Source organism: Rana temporaria, chromosome 10, assembly GCF_905171775.1.
Source record: "Rana temporaria chromosome 10, aRanTem1.1, whole genome shotgun sequence".
Classification (NCBI taxonomy): Eukaryota; Metazoa; Chordata; class Amphibia; order Anura; family Ranidae; genus Rana; species Rana temporaria.
In genome coordinates, this window is record NC_053498.1 from 146,997,415 (window position 1) to 147,022,850 (window position 25,436).

Below are 25,436 nucleotides of genomic sequence, written 5' to 3' on the forward strand. Positions count from 1 at the left end.
ACCCCTCTTCAAGTTTTGGGGTGCAGTCCTCGTGGAAGGAGGTCCAGACCAGGAGATCTGCTGGTTCTTTGGTGGGGGAAGGTGATCCAGTGGTGGTCCAGTGAAGGTGGATGGGCTTTGGGGGGGGTGACCCCCTCTTCAAGTGTTGGGGTGCAGTCCTCCTAGAAGAAGGTCCAGGAAGGAGACAGCAATGAGCAGCCCAGGAGTGCTGCTGGATCCTGGATGGGAGGTGATCCAACTAAGGTGGACGGGCTTCGGGGTGACCCCCTCCTCTTGCTTTTTCAAAGGAAGTCTAGGGGGAGGGAGGGGGAGGAGGAATAGCAAGCAGCCCAGGAGATATCTGCTGGATCCTGGAAGGGGGGGGGGGGGGGGAGGCAAAGGTCTGTGGGGGGGGGGTGATCCAGTACCAGCAGTGATCCAATCAAGACAGATGAGCTCTAGTGTGACCCCCTTCTTCAGTTCTGGGGGTGCAGTCCTTGTGGAAGGTCTAGAGGGGGGGGAGACAGGGTAGTCCAGGAGATCTGCTGGATCCTAAAGGGAGGGTGAGGCGAAGATCCCCTTGGGGGGTGGAGGCGATTCAGGACCAGTGGTGACCCAACGAAGCTGGACAGGGTTTTGAGGTCACCTCTCGTTGGTTTTGGGGTTCAGTCCTCTTTTGAAGGCGGTCCAGAGAGGGGAGGGGGCAGCTCAAGAGTGTGGTTGGATCCTGGAAGGGAGGGGATCCAGTACCGGCAGTGATCCAAAGATGGTGGATGAGCTTCGGGGGGGGGGGGAGATGTCTTCAAGTTTTGGGGTGCAGTCTTCTTTGATGGAGGTCCAGAGAGGAAAGGGTGGAGATGGCTGACTCCTAGAAGGTAGGTTGATCAGTTGTGGGGGGCGGGGAGGTGATCCAGGACCAGTGGTGGTCCGGTGAAGGCAGATAGACCTTAGGGTGAACCTCTCCTCTAGTTTTGGGGTTCAGTCTTCTATGAAGGAGGTCCAGGAGGTGGAGCCCAGCAGTGTTGTTGGACCCTGGAAGGGGGAGGGGTGATCCAGGACCAGTGGTGGTCTGGTGAAGGTGGGTAAACCTTGGGGTGACCCTCTCCGAGTTTTGGGGTTCAGTCTTCTTAGGAGGAGGTCCAGAGGTGGAGCCCAGCAGTGCTGTTGGATCCTGGAAGGGGGGGGGAGGGGGTGATCCAGGAGCAGTGGTGATCCGGTGAAGACGGATAGACCTTAGGGTGAACCTCTCCTCGAGTTTTGGGGTTCAGTCTTCTTTAAAGGAGTGGGGGAAGGGGGTGCCCAGTAGATCTTCTGGGGGTCTGGTGCCGTGGATGGTCTTTTGGGTGACGCCTCCAGGAGTTTTGAGGTGCAGTGGGGGGATGGGATGTCCTCTCAGGGGTGTTCCAGTCAGGTGACCCCCTCTTTGAGTTTTGAGGGTTCAGTCCCAGGCGTTGTCAGGTGAGGAACCTCTTCAATCAGCCGCTTCTCTCTCAGTCCATGTCGTCGTCGTCCTCCTACTCCAGCCACCTCGCCCGGCTCTCCTCCCCGGTTCCCCTCTCTCACCCTCCTCCCCGTCTCTTGTGACGTCACTGACAATTCGCTTTTGTTAATCTCTCCTCCTCGGCGGGATTGGTCAGCCTCTGGAGGAAAACGCCCGGAGGATGCCGGGACTTGTAGTCAGCGGGCGGGAAGATGCGCCTCTTGTGTTTTTTTTATTTTTTTTTGTTACCCTTCAACTAACTTTATTGACAGCGCGCGCGCACGCTGACATTTTCTTTTTTTTTTTCTGCCGTCAAAACTTTTTTTTTTTTTCTTTCTCCATTCGCTACAGTGAGTTGCCATATAACTCTCCGAAAACAATAACATACATTTTTCACAAAATGTGATTTGGTAACAAAAAAAAAAAAAGGCATAATTTTTTTCTGTCAGGCACGGTCTATCGGGGGTGTGTTAGGCTCTTCGGCGGAAGGGTTTCTGGAGTTTTTAGAGCCCTTGGGCTAGATTCAGAAAGCTGCGCCCATTCTTACGGCGGCGCAGCGTATCATATTTACGCTGCGCCGCCGTAAGTTTGAGAGGCAAGTGCAGTATTCACAAAGCACCTGCCTCCTAACTTACGGCGGCGTAGCGTCAATGGGGCCGGCGTAAGCGCGCGTCATTCAAATGATGATGAGGGGGGCGTGTTTTATTTAAATTAAGGTTGACCCCACGTATTTTACGTTTTTTACAAACGGTGCATGCGCCGTTCGTGAAAGAATCCCAGTGCGCATGCTCGAGATTCCGACGCAAATCGTCATTGCTTTCGACGTGACCGTAAATGACGTCCAGCCCTATTCGCGAACGCCTTACGCAGACGACGTAAAAAATTCAAATTTCGAAGCGGGAACGACGTCCATACTTAACATTGGCTGCGCCACCTAATAGCAGGAGCAACGTAACGCAGAAAAAGCCATACGTAAACAACGTAAATAAATTGCGCCAGGCGTACGTACGTTCGTGAATCGGCGTATCTAGGTCATTTGCATATTCTACGCCGAAACAACAGAAGTGCCCCTAGCGGCCAGCGGCAGTATTGCACCCTAAGATACAACGGCGTAGGAGACTTACGCCGCTCGTATCTTAGCCTAATTTAAGCGTATCTGGTTTCCAGAATACGCTTAAATTTACGACGGCGTAGATTCAGAGTTACGACGGCGTATCTACTGATACGCCGCCGTAACTACTACGTGACTACTACAGAACTACTGTACCGTAACTACTACAGAAAGAGATACGCCGTCGTATCTCTGAGATCCGACGGTCGGATCTTTGCGACTGATTCATAAGAATCAGGTTGCGCATAGATCCCCCTAAGATCCGACAGGTGTAAGTGACTTACACCGTCGGATCTAAGGCTGCAATCTCCCGCCGGCCGCTAGGTGGCGCTTCGTTTTTTTACGCGACGAATATGCAAATCCCGATTTCCGCCGATTCAGAAACGAACGCCCGCCCGTCGCTTTTTTTTTTACGTCACTTGCGTTCGTCTTTTTCCGGCACATACTTACCCCTGCTATGTGAGGGGTATCCTATGTTAAGTATGGCCGTCGTTCCCGCGCCGAGTTTTGAATTTTTACGTCGATTCAGAATTCGGCCCGACGCAAGTTACGCTCACGCCGAAACCAATGACGTCCTAGCGACGTCATTGGGAGCAATGCACGCCGGGAAAATTCGCGGACGGCACATGCGCATTTAAATCGGCGCCTGGACGCGCCTGATTTAAATACTACACTCCCCCTAGCCGCAGAATTTGAATTCCGCCGGGGGATTTACGATCCGCCGGCGCAAGTTTTGAGGCAAGTGCTTTCTGAATGCTGCACTAGCCTCGCAAAATTGCGCCGGCGGATCGTAAATCAGATAGATTACGCGGATCTAAAGATCCGCTAATCTATCTGAATCTACCCCCTTGACTTCGGTGGGTGTAAAAAGATGTCCGCCTGGCGACTTCAGACTGAGGCTGAGTGCGGGGGGGGGGGGGGGGTGTACCAAGATGGCCGTGACGGGACGTCAGTCATAAGTTCCCCCTCAGGGCATGAGTGACGTTGAGGGGGGGCGTGGCCAGGTAGATAGCTGCGAGGCTTTCCTAGAGGTAGGAGTGGCGTAGGGGAAGGGTGGGCGTGGCCAGGTAGATAGTAGTGAGGCTCTCTTAGAGGTAGGAGTGACGTACAGGGATGGTGGGCGTGGCCATGTAGATAGTTGAGAGGCTCTCCTATATGTATGAGTGACGTAGGGGCAGGGTGGGCGTGGCCAGGTAGTAGAGAGTCTCTCCTAGATGCAGGAGTCACGTGGGGGAGGGTGGGCGTGGCCAGGTAGATAGTAGTGAGGCTCTCTTAGAGGTAGGAGTGACGTAGGGGGAGGGTGGGCGTGGCCAGGTATATAGTTGAGAGGCTCTCCTAGAGGCAGGAGTCACGTGGGGGTGGCCAGGTTGATAGTTGTGAGGCCTCCTAGAGGTAGGAGTGACGTAGGGACAGGGTGGGCGTGGCCAGGTAGATAGTTGAGAGGCTCTCCTAGAGGCAGGAGTCACGTGGGGGGAGGATGGGCGTGGTTAAACAGTCAGTTATAAGTCCAAACCTCAAGGCAGGAGTCATGTGAGGAGGGTGGGCGTGGCTAGACAGTCGGATTTGACTCCACCCCTTCTCAGGGTCAGCCCTGGTTGCCATGTGAGGGAAGCCCAGCTTTGGTGGGGGAGGGGAGAGGGTCAGGAGCTTTTGCTTTGGAAACTTTTGGAGGAGGACTGTCCCTTGAAGGATAAGTACAACTGAGGGGCCCCATTCACACCCGGGGGGGGGGGGGGGGGTGAAACACGCGCCTTTATTTATTAATTGCGCCCCCTGAACGCAGCGCGCAGGTTTTCTTTCTGGACGCCAAAACGCGCGACAAACGCATCAAAACACGCAATTCAAATAAAAAAAAAAAAAGGAAAGCTCAACATAAAAAAAAAACGATACGCGCGACATTGTCACATGTATGGCGGCCTATTGCCGCGTGAAAATGCGCACAAAATCGCACGCTGGGTCTGAATGGGGACTCGCACAACCCCCCGCGTGCGGCTCGCTCTTCGCAGAGTGTGTGACGGCGGCGAGGAGGTGACACCGCGCCTGATTTGAACCCCGCGTTCCGCAAAACGCTCGCATTGTACGTGATTGAGGAGCGGCCCCATTCACTTGTGCAATGAGGAGGGGGGGGTAAAATTCCTGATGTGGCATGTATAACCCCCCCCCCCGTTCTCTGCAACAAAAGGGCGTAGCGGTTGGAGGACAGTAAAAGCACGGCCCAGCCACGGGGGGTTTTACCCCCCCGATGTGAAGTAGACCTCAGGTCCTGCTCACATTATCTGCAGGCGGCTATTCCAGCACCGCAACGCAAAGTGACACCCTAATGGCGTCTGTCCGCAGAGCAGCGACCCCGCCGTGACGCAAACCGTCGCAACACCACCGCAGGGGACAGAACTACTGGAATGTCACGAGTGACGATTTTCATAAAGTTCAGTGAAAAAGAAAAAAAAGAAACGACACCAAGACCTGAACACCAGCAACTGTGCGGCCCCCCGGCGCGATCGGGGCCCTCGGTGTGAGCTGTGTGGGTCAGCATTGATCAATGCAAGGGAAAACCCAGGGGCCCAAATTGGGGGGTCAGGGGGGTCCAAACTCCAACCCCAGAGCATCGCACCTGAATGCCCATTCCGTACAGCAGCAGTCTCCCCCCCCCCCTAAGAGTCCCCCCCCTTTACATCAGAAACCCCATCAAACTCCGACTTCCATCAGAGTCCCCCCTTACATCCGGGTCCAAACCAGAGTGCCCCCTTACATCCGGGTCCAAACCAGAGTGCCCCCTTACATCCAGGTTCAAACCAGAGTCCCCCCTTACATCCGGGTCCAAACCAGAGTCCTCCCTTACATCCGGGTCCAAACCAGAGTCCTCCCTTACATCCGGGTCCAAACCAGAGTCCTCCCTTACATCCGGGTCCAAACCAGAGTCCTCCCTTACATCCGGGTCCAAACCAGAGTCCTCCCTTACATCCGGGTCCAAACCAGAGTCCTCCCTTACATCCGGGTCCAAACCAGAGTCCTCCCTTACATCAGGGTCCAAACCAGAGTCCTCCCTTACATCAGGGTCCAAACCAGAGTCCTCCCTTACATCAGGGTCCAAACCAGAGTCCTCCCTTACATCCGGGTCCCCATCAGATTCCTTTCTTGCATCCGGGTCCCCATCAGATTCCTCCCTTACGTCAGGGTCCCCATCAGAGTCCTCCTCTACATCAGGGTACCCATCAGAGTCCTCCCCTATGTCAGGGTTCCCATCAGAGTCCTCCCTTACGTCATGGTCCCCATCAGAGTCCTCCTCTACGTCAGGGTCCCCATCAGAGTCCTCCCCTATGTCAGGGTTCCCATCAGAGTCCTCCCTTACGTCATGGTCCCCATCAGAGTCATCCCCTATGTCAGGGTCCCCATCAGAGTCCTCCCCTACGTCAGGGTCCCCATCAGAGTCCCCCCTTAAGTCAGGGCCCCCATCAGAGTCCCCCCTTAAGTCAGGGCCCCCATCAGAGTCCCCCCTTAAGTCAGGGCCCCCGTCAGAGTCCCCCCTTAAGTCAGGGCCCCCGTCAGAGTCCCCCCTTAAGTCAGGGCCCCCGTCAGAGTCCCCCCTTAAGTCAGGGCCCCCATCAGAGTCCCCCCTTAAGTCAGGGCCCCCATCAGAGTCCCCCCTTAAGTCAGGGCCCCCATCAGAGTCCCCCCTTAAGTCAGGGCCCCCATCAGAGTCCCCCCTTAAGTCAGGGCCCCCGTCAGAGTCCCCCCTTAAGTCAGGGCCCCCGTCAGAGTCCCCCCTTAAGTCAGGGCCCCCGTCAGAGTCCCCCCTTAAGTCAGGGCCCCCATCAGAGTCCCCCCTTAAGTCAGGGCCCCCATCAGAGTCCCCCCTTAAGTCAGGGCCCCCATCAGAGTCCCCCCTTAAGTCAGGGCCCCCATCAGAGTCCCCCCTTACGTCAGGGCCCCCATCAGAGTCCCCCCTTACGTCAGGGCCCCCATTAGAGTCATCCCTTACGTCAGAGTCCCCATCAGAGTCCCCCCTTACGTCAGGGTCCCGTCTCTTGTACTCTCTGTTTGCTCCTGGTGATCTGGCCAGTAACACGCCTCCTGTATTAGAGCGCCGGCCACTCTGGAGGAAGGAGCGCATGGGGCACAGCAGACAGCAGCATTGTCAGTCGGGGGGGGGGGGGGCGTTAGATGGACTAGCAGATTTTGATACACTAACAACCTCAGGGGCAAACTCCGGCTCACACTTTATAATCAGTTACAGTAACAGAGTTTTTTATTTTTCCTTTTGCAATTAAGGTTTTACACAAATAAATGCTGATCACTGTGAGCACCCCTGTCAGTGGTAAATGGTTTGTCTCATCTCTGTACCTTATACATTTGCAGGAGATCTTGTTCTTTTGAGAAAAAAAAAACAACAGACTTGCCCGCCGGATCACCGGATGAAAATGGAAGAAAAAAAAGCCAAAAAGAAAAGGAATGCAGCCGTCACATCTGGGAATTGGTGAGCCGCAACACAATAAACGTTTTATACTGAAAAGCCAAAACATTTCTTTCTGTTGTCACGGTCAGGAAACACGCCCGTGTATGCGGAGCGCAGGAAGCGGCTGCAAAGATGCCGCGGGAGATCAGCAACGCTGAATGGAAAAACGAGGAACACAAAAAAGTGACGATCAGTGAAAAAAAAAGATAGTGGCCCAGAATCAAGTAGAATTGCACAATATTTGCGGGGGAGCAGGGCAACGACAAATATTTTGCGCTGCCTTCGATTCACGGAGCAGTAGCTCCGTGAATTGCGAGGGCGAGCCGGCAAATTTGACCGGCGTAAGCGCGCGCAAGTTAAATGTTCCCACCGGGGGCGGGAATCATTTAAATTAGGCGCGCTCCCGCGCCGAGCGTACAGCGCATGCTCCGTCGGGAAACTTTCCCGACGTGCATTGCGGCAAATGACGTCGCAAGGACGTCATTTGCTTCTAAGTGAACGTGAATGGCGTTCAGCGCCATTCATGTTTCACTTACGCAAACGACGGCGCGGGAAGGCCGGCTATACTTTAGCATTGGCTGCCCCTGCTATTAGAAGCTAAAAGTAGCCGTACGGAAACTCCGTACCTGGCTTGCGCGGGGCCCGCGCAAGCTTGTGAATCTGTGGTAGTATGCAATTTGCATACTACACGCTGATACACAATGGGAGCGCCCCCTAGCGGCCCCAGCAAGAATGCAGCCTAAAATCTGCGAGGCATAAGAGTCTTATGCCGCGCAGATTTTAGCCTGCAGTCGGTGTAACGAGGTTCCTGAATCAGGAGCACTCGTTACGCCGGAGCAAGTAAGTACTTGCGCTGCGTAACCTATGGTTGCGCGGGGGCAAGTGCTTCTTGAATCTGGGCCAATATCTTGTGATTCGTCGGGCTTCTAATATTCCAAGAAAGAAACTTGGTCTGGAATTGGGTTTTAGGTTGTCAGCTCCGCCCCCTTCCTGTACAATAAAGATACAGAGGCGGGATCGCCCTTTTTACCGCTCGCCGCCCGTCCCGCGCACATATACTGCGGCGGGGCGGCGGCTCTTCGTACAGGTATGTGGAGCGCTGTCGGGGACCACAGTGAGCGCTGTGATTGGACACAGTAGGAGTCAATCAACGGGGGCCGCCGAGATCCGCCGATCATTCCCGTGAGAGGCAGAACGGCGATCTGCCTATGTAAACAAGGCAGATGGCTGTTCTGTGACAAGGGGAGATGGAGATCCTGTGTTTCTGCTAAACAGGACTCTGATGTGTGCCTCCTTACATCAGAGTCCCTCCTTACATCAGGGTCCCCATCAGAGTCCCTCCTTACATCAGGGACCCCATCGGATTCCTTTCTTAAATCGGGGTCCCCTTTAGAGTTTCTCTTCTTACTTCAGGGTTCCTTTCAGACTTCCCCCTTACATCAGGGTCCCCATTAGAGTCCCTCCTTACATCAGGGTCCCCATCAGAGTCCCTCCTTACATCAGGGTCCCCATCAGAGTCCCTCCTTACATCAGGGTCCCCATCAGAGTCCCTCCTTACATCAGGGTCCCCATCAGAGTCCCTCCTTACATCAGGGTCCCCATCAGAGTCCCTCCTTACATCAGGGTCCCCATCAGAGTCCCTCCTTACATCAGGGGCCCCATCAGCGTCCCTCCTTACATCAGGGTCTCCATCAGAGTCCCTCCTTACATCAGGGTCCCCATCAGAGTCCCTCCTTACATCAGGGTCCCCATCAGCATCCCTCCTTACATCAGGGTCCCCATCAGAGTCCCTCCTTACATCAGGGGCCCCATCAGAGTCCCTCCTTACATCAGGGGCCCCATCAGATTTCTTTCTTACATTAGGGTCCCCATCAGAGTCTCCTCTTACATCAGGGGCCCCATCAGAGTCCCTCCTTACATCAGGGTCCCCATCAGATTCCTTTCCTAAATCAGGGTCCCCTTTAGAGTTTCTCTTCTTACTTCAGGGTTCCTATTAGACTTCCCCCTTACATCATGGTCCCCATCAGAGTCTCCTCTTACACCAGGGCCCCCTTCAGAGTCCCCCCTTACATTAGGGTCCCCATCAGAGTCTCCTCTTACATCGGGGGCCCCCTTCAGAGTCCCCCCTTACATCAGGGTCCCCATCAGAGTCTCCTCTTACACCAGGGTCCCCATCAGAGTCTCCTCTTACATCAGGGCCCCCTTTAGAGTTCCCCACCAGACTTTCCCCTTACATCTTAATCCCAATTAGAGTCCACCCTTACATAAGGGTCCCCATCAGACTTGCCCTTACATCAGAGTCTTCTCTTACATCAGAGTCCCTCCTTACATCAGGGACCCCCATCAGATTCCTTTCTAACATCAGGGTCCCCATTAGAGTCCCTCCTTACATCAGGGTCCCCATCAGAGTCCCTCCTTACATCAGGGGCCCCATCAGCGTCCCTCCTTACATCAGGGTCTCCATCAGGGTCCCTCCTTACATCAGGGTCCCCATCAGAGTCCCTCCTTACATCAGGGTCCCCATCAGAGTCCCTCCTTACATCAGGGTCCCCATCAGCATCCCTCCTTACATCAGGGTCCCCATCAGAGTCCCTCCTTACATCAGGGGCCCCATCAGAGTCCCTCCTTACATCAGGGGCCCCATCAGATTTCTTTCTTACATTAGGGTCCCCATCAGAGTCTCCTCTTACATCAGGGGCCCCATCAGAGTCCCTCCTTACATCAGGGTCCCCATCAGAGTCTCCTCTTACATCATGGCCCCCTTTAGAGTTCCCCACCAGACTTTCCCCTTACATCTTAATCCCAATTAGAGTCCACCCTTACATCAGGGTCCCCATCAGACTTGCCCTTACATCAGAGTCTTCTCTTACATCAGAGTCCCTCCTTACATCAGGGACCCCCATCAGATTCATTTCTAACATCAGGGTCCCCATTAGAGTTTCTCTTCTTACTTCAGGGTCCCCACCAGAGTCCTTCCTTACATCAGGGTCCCCACCAGAGTCCCTCCTTACATCAGGGTCCCTATCAGAGTCCCTCCTTGAATGAGGGTCCCCATCAGAGTCCCTCCTTGAATGAGGGTCCCCATCAGAGTCCCTCCTTGAATGAGGGTCCCCATCAGAGTCCCTCCTTGAATGAGGGTCCCCATCAGAGTCCCTCCTTGAATGAGGGTCCCCATCAGAGTCCCTCCTTGAATGAGGGTCCCCATCAGAGTCCCTCCTTACATCAGGGTCCCCATCAGAGTCCCTCCTTACATCAGGGTCCCCATCAGAGTCCCTCCTTACATCAGGGGCCCCATAAGAGTCCCTCCTTGAATGAGGGTCCCCATCAGAGTCCCTCCTTGAATGAGGGTCCCCATCAGAGTCCCCCCTTACATCAGGGACCCCATCGGATTCCTTTCTTAAATCAGGGTCCCCTTTAGAGTTTCTCTTCTTACTTCAGGGTTCCTATCAGACTTCCCCCTTACATCAGGGTCCCCATCAGAGTCCCTCCTTACATCAGGGTCCCCATCAGACTTGCCCTTACATCAGAGCCTTCTCTTACATGAGGGGCCCCATCAGAGTGCCTCCTTACATCAGGGTCCCCATCAGAGTCCCTCCTTACATCAGGGACCCCCATCAGATTCCTTTCTAACATCAGGGTCCCCATCAGAGTCCCTCCTTGAATGAGGGTCCCCATCAGAGTCCCTCCTTGAATGAGGGTCCCCATCAGAGTCCCTCCTTGAATGAGGGTCCCCATCAGAGTCCCTCCTTGAATGAGGGTTCCCCATCAGAGTCCCTCTTTACATCGGGGTCCCCATCAGAGTCTCCCCTTACATCGGGGTCCCCATCAGAGTCCCCCCTTACATCAGGGTCCCCATTAGAGTGTCTCTTCTTATTTCAGGGTCCCCACCAGACCCTCCACTTACATCACAGTGCCCCCTTACATCTTAATCCCAATTAGAGTCCCCCATTACACCAGGGTCCCCATCAGAATTGCCCTTACATCAGAGTCACAATCAGAGTCTTCTCTTACATCAGAGCCCCTTCATACATCAGAGAACATCAGGAACACGGATCTCTGCCTTTCCATAGTTAAAGCAGTAGTAAACCGCATCACATACTAGCACATTATGAAATACTTACCTTAGAGCGAAGCTCCCGCAGCTCGCCCGGTCACCGGGTTCGCGTTTCTTCCAGGTCCGCGGCTCCGGTGCTGTGAGTGGCCGGAGCCGCGACGACGTCACTCCTGCGCAATGTGCATGTGGAACTTCTCCACGACTTTATCCCTGACCTGTCTGCTGTGTTCCTTGGCCTTTGTGATGCTGTTTGTTCACTAAGGTTCTCTAACAAACCTCCGAGGGCTTCACAGAACAGCTGTATTTATACTGGGGTAGATTCAGGTACAGCTGCGCGCTCCTTACGGAGGCGCAGTGTATCCTTTTTACCCTGCGTCTACGCAAATTATTTGCGCTACGCTTCATTCATGAAGCAGTAGCCACGTAATTTTCGTGGGCCCTCCTCAAAAATGCCCTGCGTAAGGGCGCCTAATGTAAATGATCCCGTAGGGGGCGGGAATCATTTAAATTAGGCGCGTTCCCGCGCCGAGCGTAGAGAGCATGCTCCGTCGGGAAACTTTCCCGACATGCATTGCGGTAAATGACGTAGCCAGGACGTCATTTGCTTCAAAGTGAACGTGAATGGCGTCCAGCGCCGTTCACGATTCACTTACGCAAACTACGTAAATTTCTAATTTCGCGACGCGGGAACGACGGGTATACGTAACATTGGCTGCCCCTGCTTTTAGCATGTGCAGCCTTACGCGAAACCCGACGTACGCAAACGACGTAAACTGCGTACGCAGGGCTCGCGTAGGGTTGTGAATCGGCGTTAGTATGAAATTTGCATACTATACGCTGACCACAACGGGAACGCCACCTAGCGGCCATCGCAAGAATGCAGCCTACGATACGACCGCATAAGAGCCTTATGCCGCGCATATCTTAGGCTGCAGTCGGCATAACAAGCTCTCTGAATCAGGAGAAGTCGTTACGCCGGCGCAAGTAAGCAATTGCGCTGTGTAACTATGGTTACGCAGACGCAATTGCTTCTTGAATCTGGGCCAATGAGATGAAATGACACACAGGTGGGCTCTATTTACTAATTGGGTGACTTCTGAAGGCAATTGGCTCCACTACATTTTAGTTTGGGGTATCAGAGTAAAGGCCCCCCCCCCCCCCGCCAGACTTCTCATATTTATTTCTAAAAAACATTTATAATTTTCCTTCCACGTCACAATGATGTGTCACTTTGTGTTGTTCTATCACATAAGATCCCAATAAAATACATTTACGTTTATTTGGTTGTAACATGAGAAAAGGAGTGTGAACAGGGCCACTGATTGGCCAGTACAACGGGCCCGGCCAACCTGAACAGATAAAAAATTCTCCAGCCGAACATCGTCCGTCCGACTGGCAAGCATTTCCCTCTCATACCCGCAAAACGCATGTGCTCCCTGCAGAGACAGTGCCGCCAATGCCGTAATGTGCTGCAGAGACAGTGCCACCCATGACCCTAATGCCAAAACGCATGTGCTGCCTGCAGAAACAGTGCCACCCAATGCCGCTAATGGCATTATGCCATTGGCGGCATGGGTGGCACTGTCTGCAGCACAATATTGCACGGGTGGCACTGACAGCAGGTAGCATATGCATTATGGCATTAGGGCCATGGGGGGGCACTGTCTGCAGCGCAGTATGGCTTTGGCGGCATGGGTGGCACTGTCTGCAGGTAGCACATGCGTTACTGCCCACAGTGCCACCCGTGCCGCAATGTGCTGCAGACAGTGCCACCGTAGCCGTCAATGCCGTAATGTGCTGCAGACAGTGCCACCCGTGCCGCCAATGCCGTAATGTGCTGCAGACAGAGCCACCTGTGCCGCCAATGCTGTAATGTGCTGCAGACAGTGCCACCCGTGCTGCCAATGCCGTAATGTGCTGCAGACAGTGCCACCGTAGCCGCCAATGCCGTAATGTGCTGCAAACAGTGCTGCCAATGCCGTAATGTGCTGCAGACAGTGCCACCGTAGCCGCCAATGCCGTAATGTGCTGCAAACAGTGCTGCCAATGCCGTAATGTGCTGCAGACAGTGCCACCTGTGCTTCCAATGCCGCAATGTGCTGCAGACAGTGCCACCGTAGCCGCCAATGCCGTAATGTGCTGCAGACAGTGTCACCAGTGCCGCCAATGTCGTAATGTGCTGCAGACATTGCCACCTGTGCTACCAATGCCGTAATGTGCTGCAGACAGTGCCATCGTAGCCACCAATGCCGTAATGTGCTGCAGACATTGCCACCTGTGCCGCCAATGCCGTAATGTGCTGCAGACAGTGCCACCTGTGCTGCCAATGCCGTAATGTGCTGCAGACAGTGCCACCCGTGTTGCCAATGCCGTAATGTGCTGCAGACAGTGTCACCCGTGCCGCCAATGCCGTAATGTGCTGCAGACAGTGCCACCTGTTCCGCCAATGCCGTAATGTGCTGCAGACAGTGCCACCGTAGCCGCCAATGGCGTAATGTGCTGCAGACAGTGCCACCCGTGCCGCCAATGCCGTAATGTGCTGCAGACAGTGCCACCTGTGCTGCCAATGCCGTAATGTGCTGCAGACAGTGCCACCCGTGTTGCCAATGCCGTAATGTGCTGCAGACAGTGTCACCCGTGCCGCCAATGCCGTAATGTGCTGCAGACAGTGCCACCTGTTCCGCCAATGCCGTAATGTGCTGCAGACAGTGCCACCGTAGCCGCCAATGGCGTAATGTGCTGCAGACAGTGCCACCCGTGCCGCCAATGCCGTAATGTGCTGCAGACAGTGCCACCTGTGCTGCCAATGCTGTAATGTGCTGCAAACAGTGCTGCCAATACCGTAATGTGCTGCAGACAGTGCCAGCCGTGCTTCCAATGCCGCAATGTGCTGCAGACAGTGCCACCGTAGCCGCCAATGCCGTAATGTGCTGCAGACAGTGTCACCCGTGCCGCCAATGTCATAATGTGCTGCAGACAGTGCCACCTGTGCTACCAATGCCCTAATGTGCTGCAGACAGTGCCATCGTAGCCGCCAATGCCGTAATGTGCTGCAGACAGTGCCACCCGTGCCGCCAATGCCGTAATGTGCTGCAGACAGGGCCACCTTAGCCGCCATTGCTGTAATGTGCTGCAAACAGTGCTGCCAATACCGTAATGTGCTGCAGACAGTGCCAGCCGTGCTTCCAATGCCGCAATGTGCTGCAGACAGTGCCACCGTAGCCGCCAATGCCGTAATGTGCTGCAGACAGTGCCACCCGTGCTGCCAATGCCGTAATGTGCTGCAGACAGTGCCACCCGTGCCGCCAATGCCGTAATGTGCTGCAGACAGTGCCACCCGTGCCGCCAATGCCGTAATGTGCTGCAGACAGTGCCGCCAATGCCGTAATGTGCTGCAGACAGTGCCACCTTAGCCGCCAATGCCGTAATGTGCTGGAGACAGTGCCACCCATGCCACCAATGGTATGCCATTGGTGGCATGGGTGGCACTGTCTCTGCAGGCAGCACATGCGTTTTGGCATTAGCATCATGGGTGGCACTGTCTGCAGCACATTGCGGCATGGGTGAAAAAAATAAATATAACTTGTAGACAAACCTGCACTTTGTTTCAAGGCGGGGTCTGGGGAGGGGCCAGGGGTGGGGCTGAAGGAGGGACCAGGGGTGGAGCTGAAGGGGGCCCCGTCAGGTAGGCTGTATGGGGCCCCATGATTTCAATCGGCGGCCCTGGGTATGAATACTTTTCCAAGGTACTGTATATAATCTACGGAACGATGACTGCGCCGTCCGGTTAGGGAAGAGCGGAATTGCGAGTTGAATGGCGTTCGTTCCAAACCCGCGGTCATGTAACATGACGGCGGGCCGCCATCCCGATCAGCTACAACCGCAGAATTCCCCGCAGCCACACGCAACAAAAGGGACGGGGAAGCCGGTGACATCAATGACCAACTTCGACCACATAGCCGACCTTCACTCCTCCTCGTTACTAATTATTCCCAATCATTGATCATTATATAGGGATATATATAGGCGGATGGCCGGGGGGGGGGGGGGCATGGGGGCGCCAGCACGAGTCTACATGCTGCACGCTGGGTGCGAACTGCAGCAGCTGTCATCATTGACCTAATATCACCGCATGGCCAACCTTCCCTCACCCGCATATCTGATTATTCCTAATGATTGATCGCTAATTAAACGCAGGCGTTGGGCCCTTTCACGTCACTCCTTTGAGAGAGAAAAAAAAAACGCATTAAAAATGCATATGCATTTTTTTGATGCGTTTCCGGTTGCGTTTTCTTACTCCCAGCATGCATCTGTAAAACATGGACATGTGACTCAAAGGCCCGGATTCAGAGAGCAATTGCGCCTGCGTAACTATAGTTACGCAGCGCAATTGCTTACTTGCGCCGGCGTAACGAATGCTCCTGATTCAGGAACCTCGTTACGCCGACTGCAGCCTAAGATATGCGTGGCATAAGGCTCTTATGCCCGCATATCTTAGGCTGCATTCTTGCGATGGCCGCTAGGTGGCGTTCCCGTTGTGCTCTGCGTATAGTATGCAAATTGCATACTAACGCCGATTCACAGCGTTACGCGAGCCCTGCGTACGCAGTTTACGTCGTTTGCGTACGGCGGTTTTCGCGTAAGGCTGCCCCTGCTATTAGCAGGGGCAGCCAATGTTACGTATACCCGTCGTTCCCGCGTCGCTAAATTTAAAATTTACGTTGTTTGCGTAAGTGAATCGTGAACGGCGCTGGACGCCATTCACGTTCACTTTGAAGCAAATGACGTCCTTGCGACGTCATTTACCGCAATGCATGTCGGTAAAAGTTTCCAGACGGAGCATGCGCTCTACGCTCGGCGCGGGAACGCGCCTAATTTAAATGATTAATTTAAATTGCGCGCGCTTACGCGGGGCATTTTGCCGGAGCACACACGCAATTTGCGTAGCTACTGCTCCATGAATCGCGGGTAGCGCAGAAAATTTGCGGAGTGCCTTCGTAAAAAAAAGCGCAAAAGGTACCTGAATCTAGCCCAAAGAGTGCATTTTTTTTAAATATATATATATGTTTTTGACGTACTTTTGATGCGTTTTCACATTTATTTCAAATGCGAAGACGTGTTTCGGTGAACTTTTAACAAAAAAAAAAAAAGACGCTTGAAGGCTCTGTTTCCACTATTGCAACCCCAAAGTCACAATGCGACTTTTGACGCAATGTCACGCGACCGGTGAAAACCACGTGAGAACAAGTCGCACCGCAAACTCCATGCAGATAGTGGCCCAGATTCAAGAAGCACTTGTGCCCGCTCAACCATAGGTTACGCAGCGCAAGTGCTTACTTGCTCCGGTGTAACGAGTGCTCCTGATTCAGGAACCTCGTTACACCGACTGCAGGCTAAAATCTGCGCGGCATAAGGCTCTTATGCCGCGCAGATTTTAGGCTGCATTCTTGCGGGGGCCGCTAGGGGGCGCTCCCATTGTGTATCAGCGTGTAGTATGCAAATTGCATACTACCACAGATTCACAAGCTTGCGCGGGGCCCCGCGCAAGCCAGGTACGGAGTTTCCGTGCGGCTACTTTTAGCGCAAGGCTGCCCCTTCTAATAGTAGGGGCAGCCAAGGCTAAAGTATAGCCGGCCTTCCCGCGCCGTGAAATTTGAATTTCACGGCGTTTGCGTAAGTGAAACGTGAATGGCGCTGGACGCCATTCACGTTCACTTAGAAGTAAATGACGTCCTTGCGACGTCATTTGCCGCAATGCACGTCTGGAAAGTTTCCCGACGGAGCATGCGCTGTACGCTCGGCGCGGGAGCGCGCCTAATTTAAATGATTCCCGCCCCCCGCGGGATCATTTAACTTGCGCGTGCTTACGCCGGGCAAATTGAGGGCAGCGCAAAATACTGGCGGGGGCGCAGGGCAAAATCGTTGCCCTGCTCCCCCGCAAATATCGCGCAATTCTACTTGAATCTGGGCCAGTGTCCTGGCTGGTATTCAAACCAAAGACCCCAGCGCTGCAAGATGCCAACCACGAGCTGCCCAACAATGGCGTTCAGGTTGCCCACAGACCTCCAATCCCCCCCCCCCCCCCCCCCCTCGATACAACCATATATAGCCGGATCAGGCCCTGGGGCCACTTTAAACGCGACACTGGCCCCTCCTCCCCCTCGGGCTGCTGTCAGATATGGAGGAGTAGACTTGGAGGAAGCTCAGACAGCTCAGAGGCTGCATACCAGGACAATGCTATTCATTCAGTCCGGACTGTTCCATCCGCCTTCCATTAACAGGGGGGATCATTTGGCCCCTGGGCCCTATTTTACACTCAGACATCTTCGTCCAGATCCTTCTAGATCACCAAGTTCGGCTTTATGGATTTATTAGGTCAAGGCGGACGGGGTGGTCGTGTCCTTTAAATGAAGTCCATCGGTCGTGTTTTTCGGAGGGCGACAGCAGCTCCCCCCCTCCCCCTCCGCGCAGGGTTGCGATGGAGCGGCCCAAGTTTAACAGCTCTTGCAGGCTGCATCAGAAATAGCTCTTTGCAGGGGGGAGGAATGTGAAGTCTTTGGCAGATAGTCTGATCCAAAAGGTGAAGCAGCACAACCTATGTAAGTAGCTCTATCTATGCATGTCTATGGTCAGTACATTGGGCAGGGGGCTGGGGCGCGGGGGGGGGGGGGCCTGGACAGCCAGAGCTGATGCCAAGGCTTGCCGGACGCCCACCCTGCACGCCGGCTCTGCTGCCATGCATTGGACTTTATATTAGTCATCGGTGGCGATTTCGGAGGACGGTGCAGCCGCGGCGGGAGATTATGACCCAACCCCTCCCCCTATACCCCCGGGGGGCTCCGTAGGCTATATTGAGAATGCGTTGAGCGTAGAAGAGTAGCGTAGGAATGCGTCGCTTTTCGAAACCTGAGACTCGAGGCGGAGCGGCTGCGCAGCTTTTGAAAAACAGTTCTGATCGTCTTCCCGGACCAGCCCCCAGGTGGATTTGGCTGCGATCCACGTCTCCGATGGAAACAAATTAGCCTTATTCGAGAAATATCCTAGAGTAAACAATACATTGTAGCAGTTCAAAACAAACATTTTGGATCGTCCCAACCTCGGGGGGGGGGGGGGGGGGTGATCCGGCTGTGGCAGAGCTCCGGTCTAAACAAAAACTTTTCTCTAGTTTCGGTGGAGTTGTTTAGATCTCTAAATATTATGGAAGGAGAAACTGATGATACATTTTGTATCCATTTCTGAAGCCAATATGCAGATTAATTGATCTCCAAAGAGAGACACCCAGAAGAGTTTTGTACCTGTGCCCGCCCCTTCTTCAGTATCATCAGGAGTCATGGGGTGTCTGTCCCCTCCCCCTCTGCCATGGCATCTTCTTGAGACACCCAAAACTTTCTTTTACCCATACCCGCACTTCTTCAGGATCATCAGGGGTCATGTGGTGTCTGTCCCCTTCACCTCTGCCATGGCATCTTCCTGAGACAGCTAGTATCTGTGCCCGCCCTTCTTTAGGATCATTGGGAGCCATGTGGGGTCTGTCCCCAACCCCTCTGCCATGGCATCTTCCTGAGACAGCTAGACGGGTATTGTGTCTATGTCCGCCCTTCTTCAGGATCATTGGGAGCCATGTAGAGTCTGTTCCCTCCTCCTTTGCCATGGCATCTTCCTGAGACACCTAGAAGGGTTTTGTACCTGTGTCCGCCCTTTTTCAGGAAAGTTAGGAGTCATGTGGTGTCTGTTCCCTCCCCCTCTGACATGGCATCTTCCTGAGACACCTAGACAGGTTTTGTATCTGTGCCCACCCTTTTTCAGGATCGTCAGGAGTCACGTGGGGTCTGTCCCCTCCCCTCTGCCATGGCATCTTCTTGAGACACCCAAAACGTTATTTTACCCGCACCCGCACATCTTCAGGATCATCAGGAGTCATGTGGTGTCTGTCCCCTTCACCTCTGCCACGGCATCTTCCTGAGACAGCTAGTATCCGTGCCCGCCCTTCTTTAGGATCATTGGGAGCCATGTAGGGTCTGTCCCCAACCCCTCTGCCATGGCATCTTCCTGAGACAGCTAGAAGGGTTTTGTACCTGTGTCCGCCCTTCTTCAGGATCATCAGGAGTCATGTGGTGTCTGTCCCCTTCACCTCTGCCATGGCATCTTCCTGAGACTGCTAGTATCCGTGCCCGCCCTTCTTTAGGATCATTGGGAGCCATGTGGGGTCTGTCCCCAACCCCTCTGCCATGGCATCTTCCTGAGACACCTAGAAGAGTTTTGTACCTGTGTCCGACCTTCTTCAGGATCATCAGGAGTCATGTGGGGTCTGTTCCCTCCCCCTCTGACATGGCATCTTCCTGAGACAGCTAGACGGGTATTGTGTCTATGTCCGCCCTTCTTCAGGATCATTGGGAGCCATGTAGAGTCTGTTCCCTCCTCCTTTGCCATGGCATCTTCCTGAGACACCTAGAAGGGTTTTGTACCTGTGTCCGCCCTTTTTCAGGAAAGTTAGGAGTCATGTGGTGTCTGTTCCCTCCCCCTCTGACATGGCATCTTCCTGAGACACCTAGACAGGTTTTGTATCTGTGCCCACCCTTTTTCAGGATCGTCAGGAGTCACGTGGGGTCTGTCCCCTCCCCTCTGCCATGGCATCTTCTTGAGACACCCAAAACGTTATTTTACCCGCACCCGCCCTTCTTCAGGATCATCAGGAGTCATGTGGTGTCTGTCCCCTTCACCTCTGCCATGGCATCTTCCTGAGACTGCTAGTATCCGTGCCCGCCCTTCTTTAGGATCATTGGGAGCCATGTGGGGTCTGTCCCCAACCCCTCTGCCATGGCATCTTCCTGAGACACCTAGAAGAGTTTTGTACCTGTGTCCGACCTTCTTCAGGATCATCAGGAGTCATGTGGGGTCTGTTCCCTCCCCCTCTGACATGGCATCTTCCTGAGACAGCTAGACGGGTATTGTATCTATGTCCGCCCTTCTTCAGGATAATTGGGAGCCATGTAGAGTCTGTTCCCTCCTCCTTTGCCATGGCATCTTCCTGAGACACCTAGAAGGGTTTTGTACCTGTGTCCACCCTTCTTCAGGAAAGTTAGGAGTCATGTGGTGTCTGTTCCCTCCCCCTCTGACATGGTATCTTCCTGAGACACCTAGAAGGGTTTTGTACCCGTGCCCGTCCTTCTTCAGTATCATCAGGAGTCCTGTGGTCATAAAGGTTTTTGTATCTGTGCCCGCTCTTCTTCAAGATCATTGGTTGCCATGTGGTGTCTGTCCCCTCCCCCTCTGCCATGGCATCTTCCTGAGACACCTAGACGGGTTTTGTATCTGTGCCCACCCTTTTTCAGGATCGTCAGGAGTGACGTGGGGTCTTTTCCCCACCCCTCTGCCATTGCATACTCTTGAGACACCCAGAAGAGTTTTGTAACTGTGCACCCCCCATCCTTCAGGAAAGTTATGGGGTGTCTGTCCCCTCCCCCTCTACCATGGCATCTTCCTGAGACACCTAGAGGGGTTTTGTACCTGTGCCCGCCCTTCAGGAAAGTTAGGAGTCATGTGGTGTCTGTTCCCTCCCCCTCTGCCATGGCATCTTCCTGAGACACCTAGAAGGGTTTTGTACCCGTGCCCGTCCTTCTTCAGTATCATCAGGAGTCATGTGGTGTCTGTCCCCTCCCCCTCTGCCATGGCATCTTCCTGAGACACCCAAAAGGTTTTTGTATCTGTGCCCGCTCTTCTTCAAGATCATTGGCTGCCATGTGGTGTCTGTCCCCTCCCCCTCTGCCATGGCATCTTCCTGAGACACCTAGACGGGTGTTGTATCTATGTCCGCCCTTCTTCAAAATCATTAGGAGCCACGTGGTGTCTGTCCCCTCCCCCTCTGCCATGGCATCTTCCTGAGACACCCACAAGGCATTTGTATCTGTGCCCACCCTACTTCAGGATCATTGGGAGCCATGTGGTGCATGTGCCCTCCCCCTCTGCCATGGCAACTTCCTAAGACACCCAGAAGGGTTTTGTACCTGTGCCCGCCCTTCTTCAGGAAAGTTGGGAGCCATGTGGTGTCTCTTCTTAAGACACCCAGAAGAGTTTTGTATCTGTGCCCGCCCTTCTTCAGGATCGTTGGGAGCCATGTGGTGTCTGTCCCCTCGCCCTCTGCAATGGCACATTCCTGAGACAGCTAGAAGGGTTTTGTATCTGTGCCCGCCCTTCTTTAGGATCATTGGGAGCCATGTGATGTCTGTCCCCTCCCCCTCTGCCATGGCATCTTTTTGAGGCACCCAGAAGGGTTTTATATCTGTGCCCACCCTTCTTCAGGATCATTGGGAATTATCTGGTGCTTGTCCCCTCCCTCATGGCCATGGTATATTCCTGAGACACCCAAGAGGGTTTATATCTGTGCCCACCCTTCTTCAGGATCTTTGGCAGTCATGTGGTGTCTCTTCCCTCCGCCTCTGCCATGGCATTTCCTTGAGAATCCCAGAAGTGTTTTGTACCTGTGCCCGCCCGCCCTTCAGAAAAGTTGGGAATCATTTGGTGTCTGCCCCCTTCTGCCATGCCATCTTCTTGAGACACCTATTATTATATACCTAGAAGGGTTTTCTACCTGTGCCCGCCCTTCTTCAGTATCGTCAGGAGTCATGGGGTGTCTGTCCCCTCCCCTCTGCCATGGCATCTTCTTGAGACACCCAAAAGATTTTTTTACCCATGCCCGCACTTCTTCAGGATAATCAGGAGACACGTGGGGTTTGTCCTGTCTCCTTTGCCATGGCATTTTTTTGAGACACCCAGAAGGGTTTTATCTCTCTGCCCGCCCTTCTTTAGGATCATTGGGAGCCACGTGGTGTCTGTTCCCTCCCTCTCTGCTATGGCATTTCCTTGAGAAACCCAGAAGTGTACCTGTGCCCACCCTTCTTCTGAAAAGTTGGTAGTCATTTGGTGTCTGCCCTTTCCCCTTCTGCCATGTCATCGTCTTGAAACACCTAGAAGGGTTTGTTACCCATGCCCGTCCTTCAGTATCATCAGGAGTCATGTGGTGTCTGTCCCCTCCCCCTTTGCCATGCCATCTTCTTGAGACACCTAGAAGACTTTTGGATCTGTGCCCACCCTTCTTCGGGATGGTCAGAAGTCATGCGGTGTCCGTCCCCTCCCCATCTGCCATGGTATTTTGTACCTGTGCCCGCCCTTCTTTAGGATGGTCAGAAGTCATGCGGTGTCCGTCCCCTCCCCATCTGCCATGGTATTTTGTACCTGTGCCCGCCCTTCTTCAGGATGGTCAGAAGTCATGCGGTGTCTGTCCCCTCCCCATCTGCTATGGTATTTTATACCCGTGCCCGCCCTTCTTTAGGATCATTGGGAGTCACATAGTGTCTGCCCCCCCACCCCCTCTGCCATGGCATTTTCTTGAGACCCCCAGAAGACATTTGTATCTGTGCCCGCCAAACTTAAGGATCATTGGGAGCCATGTGACGTCTGTCCCCACCCCCTCTGCCATGGCATCTTCTTGATATTCCCAGAACGGGTTTGAGTATTTTGTCAGGACACCCGCCCTCCTTCAGGATCAGCGTGAGTCATGTGATGTCTGTCCCCTCCCCTTCTGCCATGGCATCTTCTTGATTGAGCCAAAAAAAAAGAGGAAAAATAGAAAAGTGGATATTTTTTGAATCTTGCTCACACCTGTTAGGTCATGTGAGAAGGGAGGAGGAGCCACAAATTGCGGCTATTTTTTTATTTTTTATGGTCACACGTGTAATGGTGGCCACACAGGCTTCAATAAATGATCCATTACCTTTTACGAATGGAATAATCAATCCATAGTCCATCCAATCCATAGTCAGCAGCCCATTGGATCGATATGCCAAACACTGGGAGGTGGATTTTGATTGGCAGAGGGTGGGGTTTAAGGCCTACATGCCGCACATATGCTTCCCCGGGGCGGCCGATGTTTCTGCGCTGAGAACGCGCTCACTGCGCACTCCCAGCACAGAGGCCGCGCCATCAGACAGCACTCCGTCGTCACTGACGATTGGTAGCCGGTGGCAAGGAGGAAAGTGACAAAAGCAGAACGTATAAAGTCCAGATCTAACTCTGAATATTCTATAATCCTAATCATGTATTGTAAATTATACTGCCTCTGTTTTGTAAAGCACTGTATAACCTGTTGGCACTATATTTTGTATAGTAAAAAAAAAAGAAGCAACGCGTTTCAGGGTTCATATGGTCTCCCTTCATCAGGGCTACAAATAACACCTAAAAGATGGTAATCACAACACGGTATTGATCGGGGTGTGTAAGTGGTATGGGATACCCAAGAGTAAATACACAGGGATATAAAAATACTCTGGGCTGGATTCAGAAAGACTTACGACGGGCGTATCAGTAGATGTAAGTCCGAATTCGCGCCGTCGTATCTTTAAGCGTATGCTCAAATTGAGATACGCTTAAATGTTGCTAAGATACGACCAGCGTAAGTCTCCTACGCCGTCTTAGGGTGCATATTTACGCTGGCGCTTCCGTTGATTTCCGCGTAGAATATGCAAATGAGCTAGATACGCCGATTCAGAAACGTACGTGCGCCCGGCGGATTTTTTTTTACGTTGTTTACGTAAAGGTTTTTTCCGGCGTAAAGTTCCCCCTGCTATATGAGGCGTAGCCAATGTTAAGTATGGACGTCGGGACAGCGTCAAAATTTACGTTGTTTGCGTAAGTCGTTCACGAATAGGGCTTTGCGTAAATTACGTTCACGTCGAAAGCATTGACTATTTGCGACGTGATTAGGAGCATGCGCACTGGGATACGTTCACGGACGGCGCATGCGCCATTCGTTAGAAACGTCATTTACGTGGGGTCATGTTTTATTTGCATAAAACACCTCTTCACAATTTGAATTAGGCGCGCTTACGCCGGACCACATACGCTACGCCGCCGTAACTTAGGGCGCAGGTTCTTTCTGAATACAGAACCTGCCTCACTAAGTTACGGCGGCGTAGCGTATCTGAGATACGCTACGCCCGCACAAACTTACGGCGGGCTATCTGAATCTAGCCCTCTATTTAGAAAGTCGAGTACGGATGTTATTTGTAGCCCTGATGAAGGGAGACCTTGACCCCCCGAAATGCGTTGTATTTAATAACATAAGATTCTGTATCAAATTTAATTTGGACGTCATCATACGCTGTGCGGATAAGGAGTTCTTGTTCCTCTTGTCGGTTTATATCAGTCTGGGGGGTGAATAATAAAGAGTTGGGGGGTCATAGTGATTGTAATTGGGAAGATATCAGATCTGACAATGTATGGATGATTCCAATGACACCTCATGTTCAAGTGTCTGAAAGTCACAAACTGGCCCATTGGGGATATCGGCATTATTCCCTGCCCCCCACCCTGCCCCCACCCTGCCCATCACCCAGGGAAGCTGATAAGGACTGTGATTTATAACCTATCATTAGAGGAATTTCTCCGCCGATCCAACCAGTTCTCCCTGCTGGGATCTGACACCCGGGGGAAGTTGGAACTTGTTTATAGACGGCCGGTCCTGGGTCACGTTGGAGAACCGGATGCGTCAGAGATTCAGTTGGCTGGTTGGGATTGGAGGATCGCAGGCGACGGGTCAGGGTCTGGGTTGCTCCGATTTGCATTAACAATGAATTTCACATTTGTGCGCCTTTTTTGTGTTTTCCGAAAACCGAGACCCTGGAGAATAAAGTAATGTTTTGTTTTTTTTGCATTAAATTTTTTTTTTTTTAAGCCTGATGATTACATAAAACCCCCAAAACATTATTATTATTATTATTATTATTATTATTATTATTATTATTATTATAATAATAAAGGATTTATATAGCATCTATATTTTCCAAAATCTGAGACCCTGTTTTTGTTTTCATTAAAAACAAATTATTTTAGGCATGAAGATTACCTTAAACCCCAAAATATTATTATTATTATTTTACAGAATTTATACAGCATCTATATTTTCCAAAAACCGAGACCCTGGAGAATAAAGTAATGTTTTTTTTTTTTTTTTCATTTAAAAAAATATTTTAAGCCTGAAGATTACTTAAAACCCCCAAAACATTATTATTATTATTATTATTATTATTATTATTATTATTATTATTATTATTATAATAAAGGATTTATATAGCATCTATATTTTCCAAAATCTGAGACCCTGGAGAATAAAGTAGTGTTTTTTTTTTTTTTTCATTTAAAAACAAATTATTAGGCATGAAGATTACCTTAAACCCCAAAATATTATTATTATTATTATTATTATTATTATTATTATAATTATTATACAGGATTTATATAGCATCTATATTTCCAAAAACCGAGACCCTGGAGAATAAAGTAGTGTTTTTGGTTTGTTTTTTTT

At 52.4% G+C, this 25,436-nt stretch overlaps 1 protein-coding gene across 2 annotated transcripts in view; it reads left to right on the forward strand.

Moving 5' to 3' along the window:
- Window positions 1-6,942: 6,942 nt before the first annotated feature.
- Window positions 6,943-25,436, forward strand: part of KLHL21 (kelch like family member 21) — a 76,344-nt gene continuing 57,850 nt past the window's right edge. Inside the window, exon 1 of one of the 2 annotated variants that reach the window (XM_040326499.1) lies at window positions 6,943-7,044. The gene's annotated coding sequence lies outside the window, so the exon portion shown is untranslated. Of the gene's footprint in view, window positions 7,045-17,531; window positions 17,677-25,436 lie in introns of those variants that run through there. The other variant, XM_040326497.1, reaches the window with a different exon arrangement.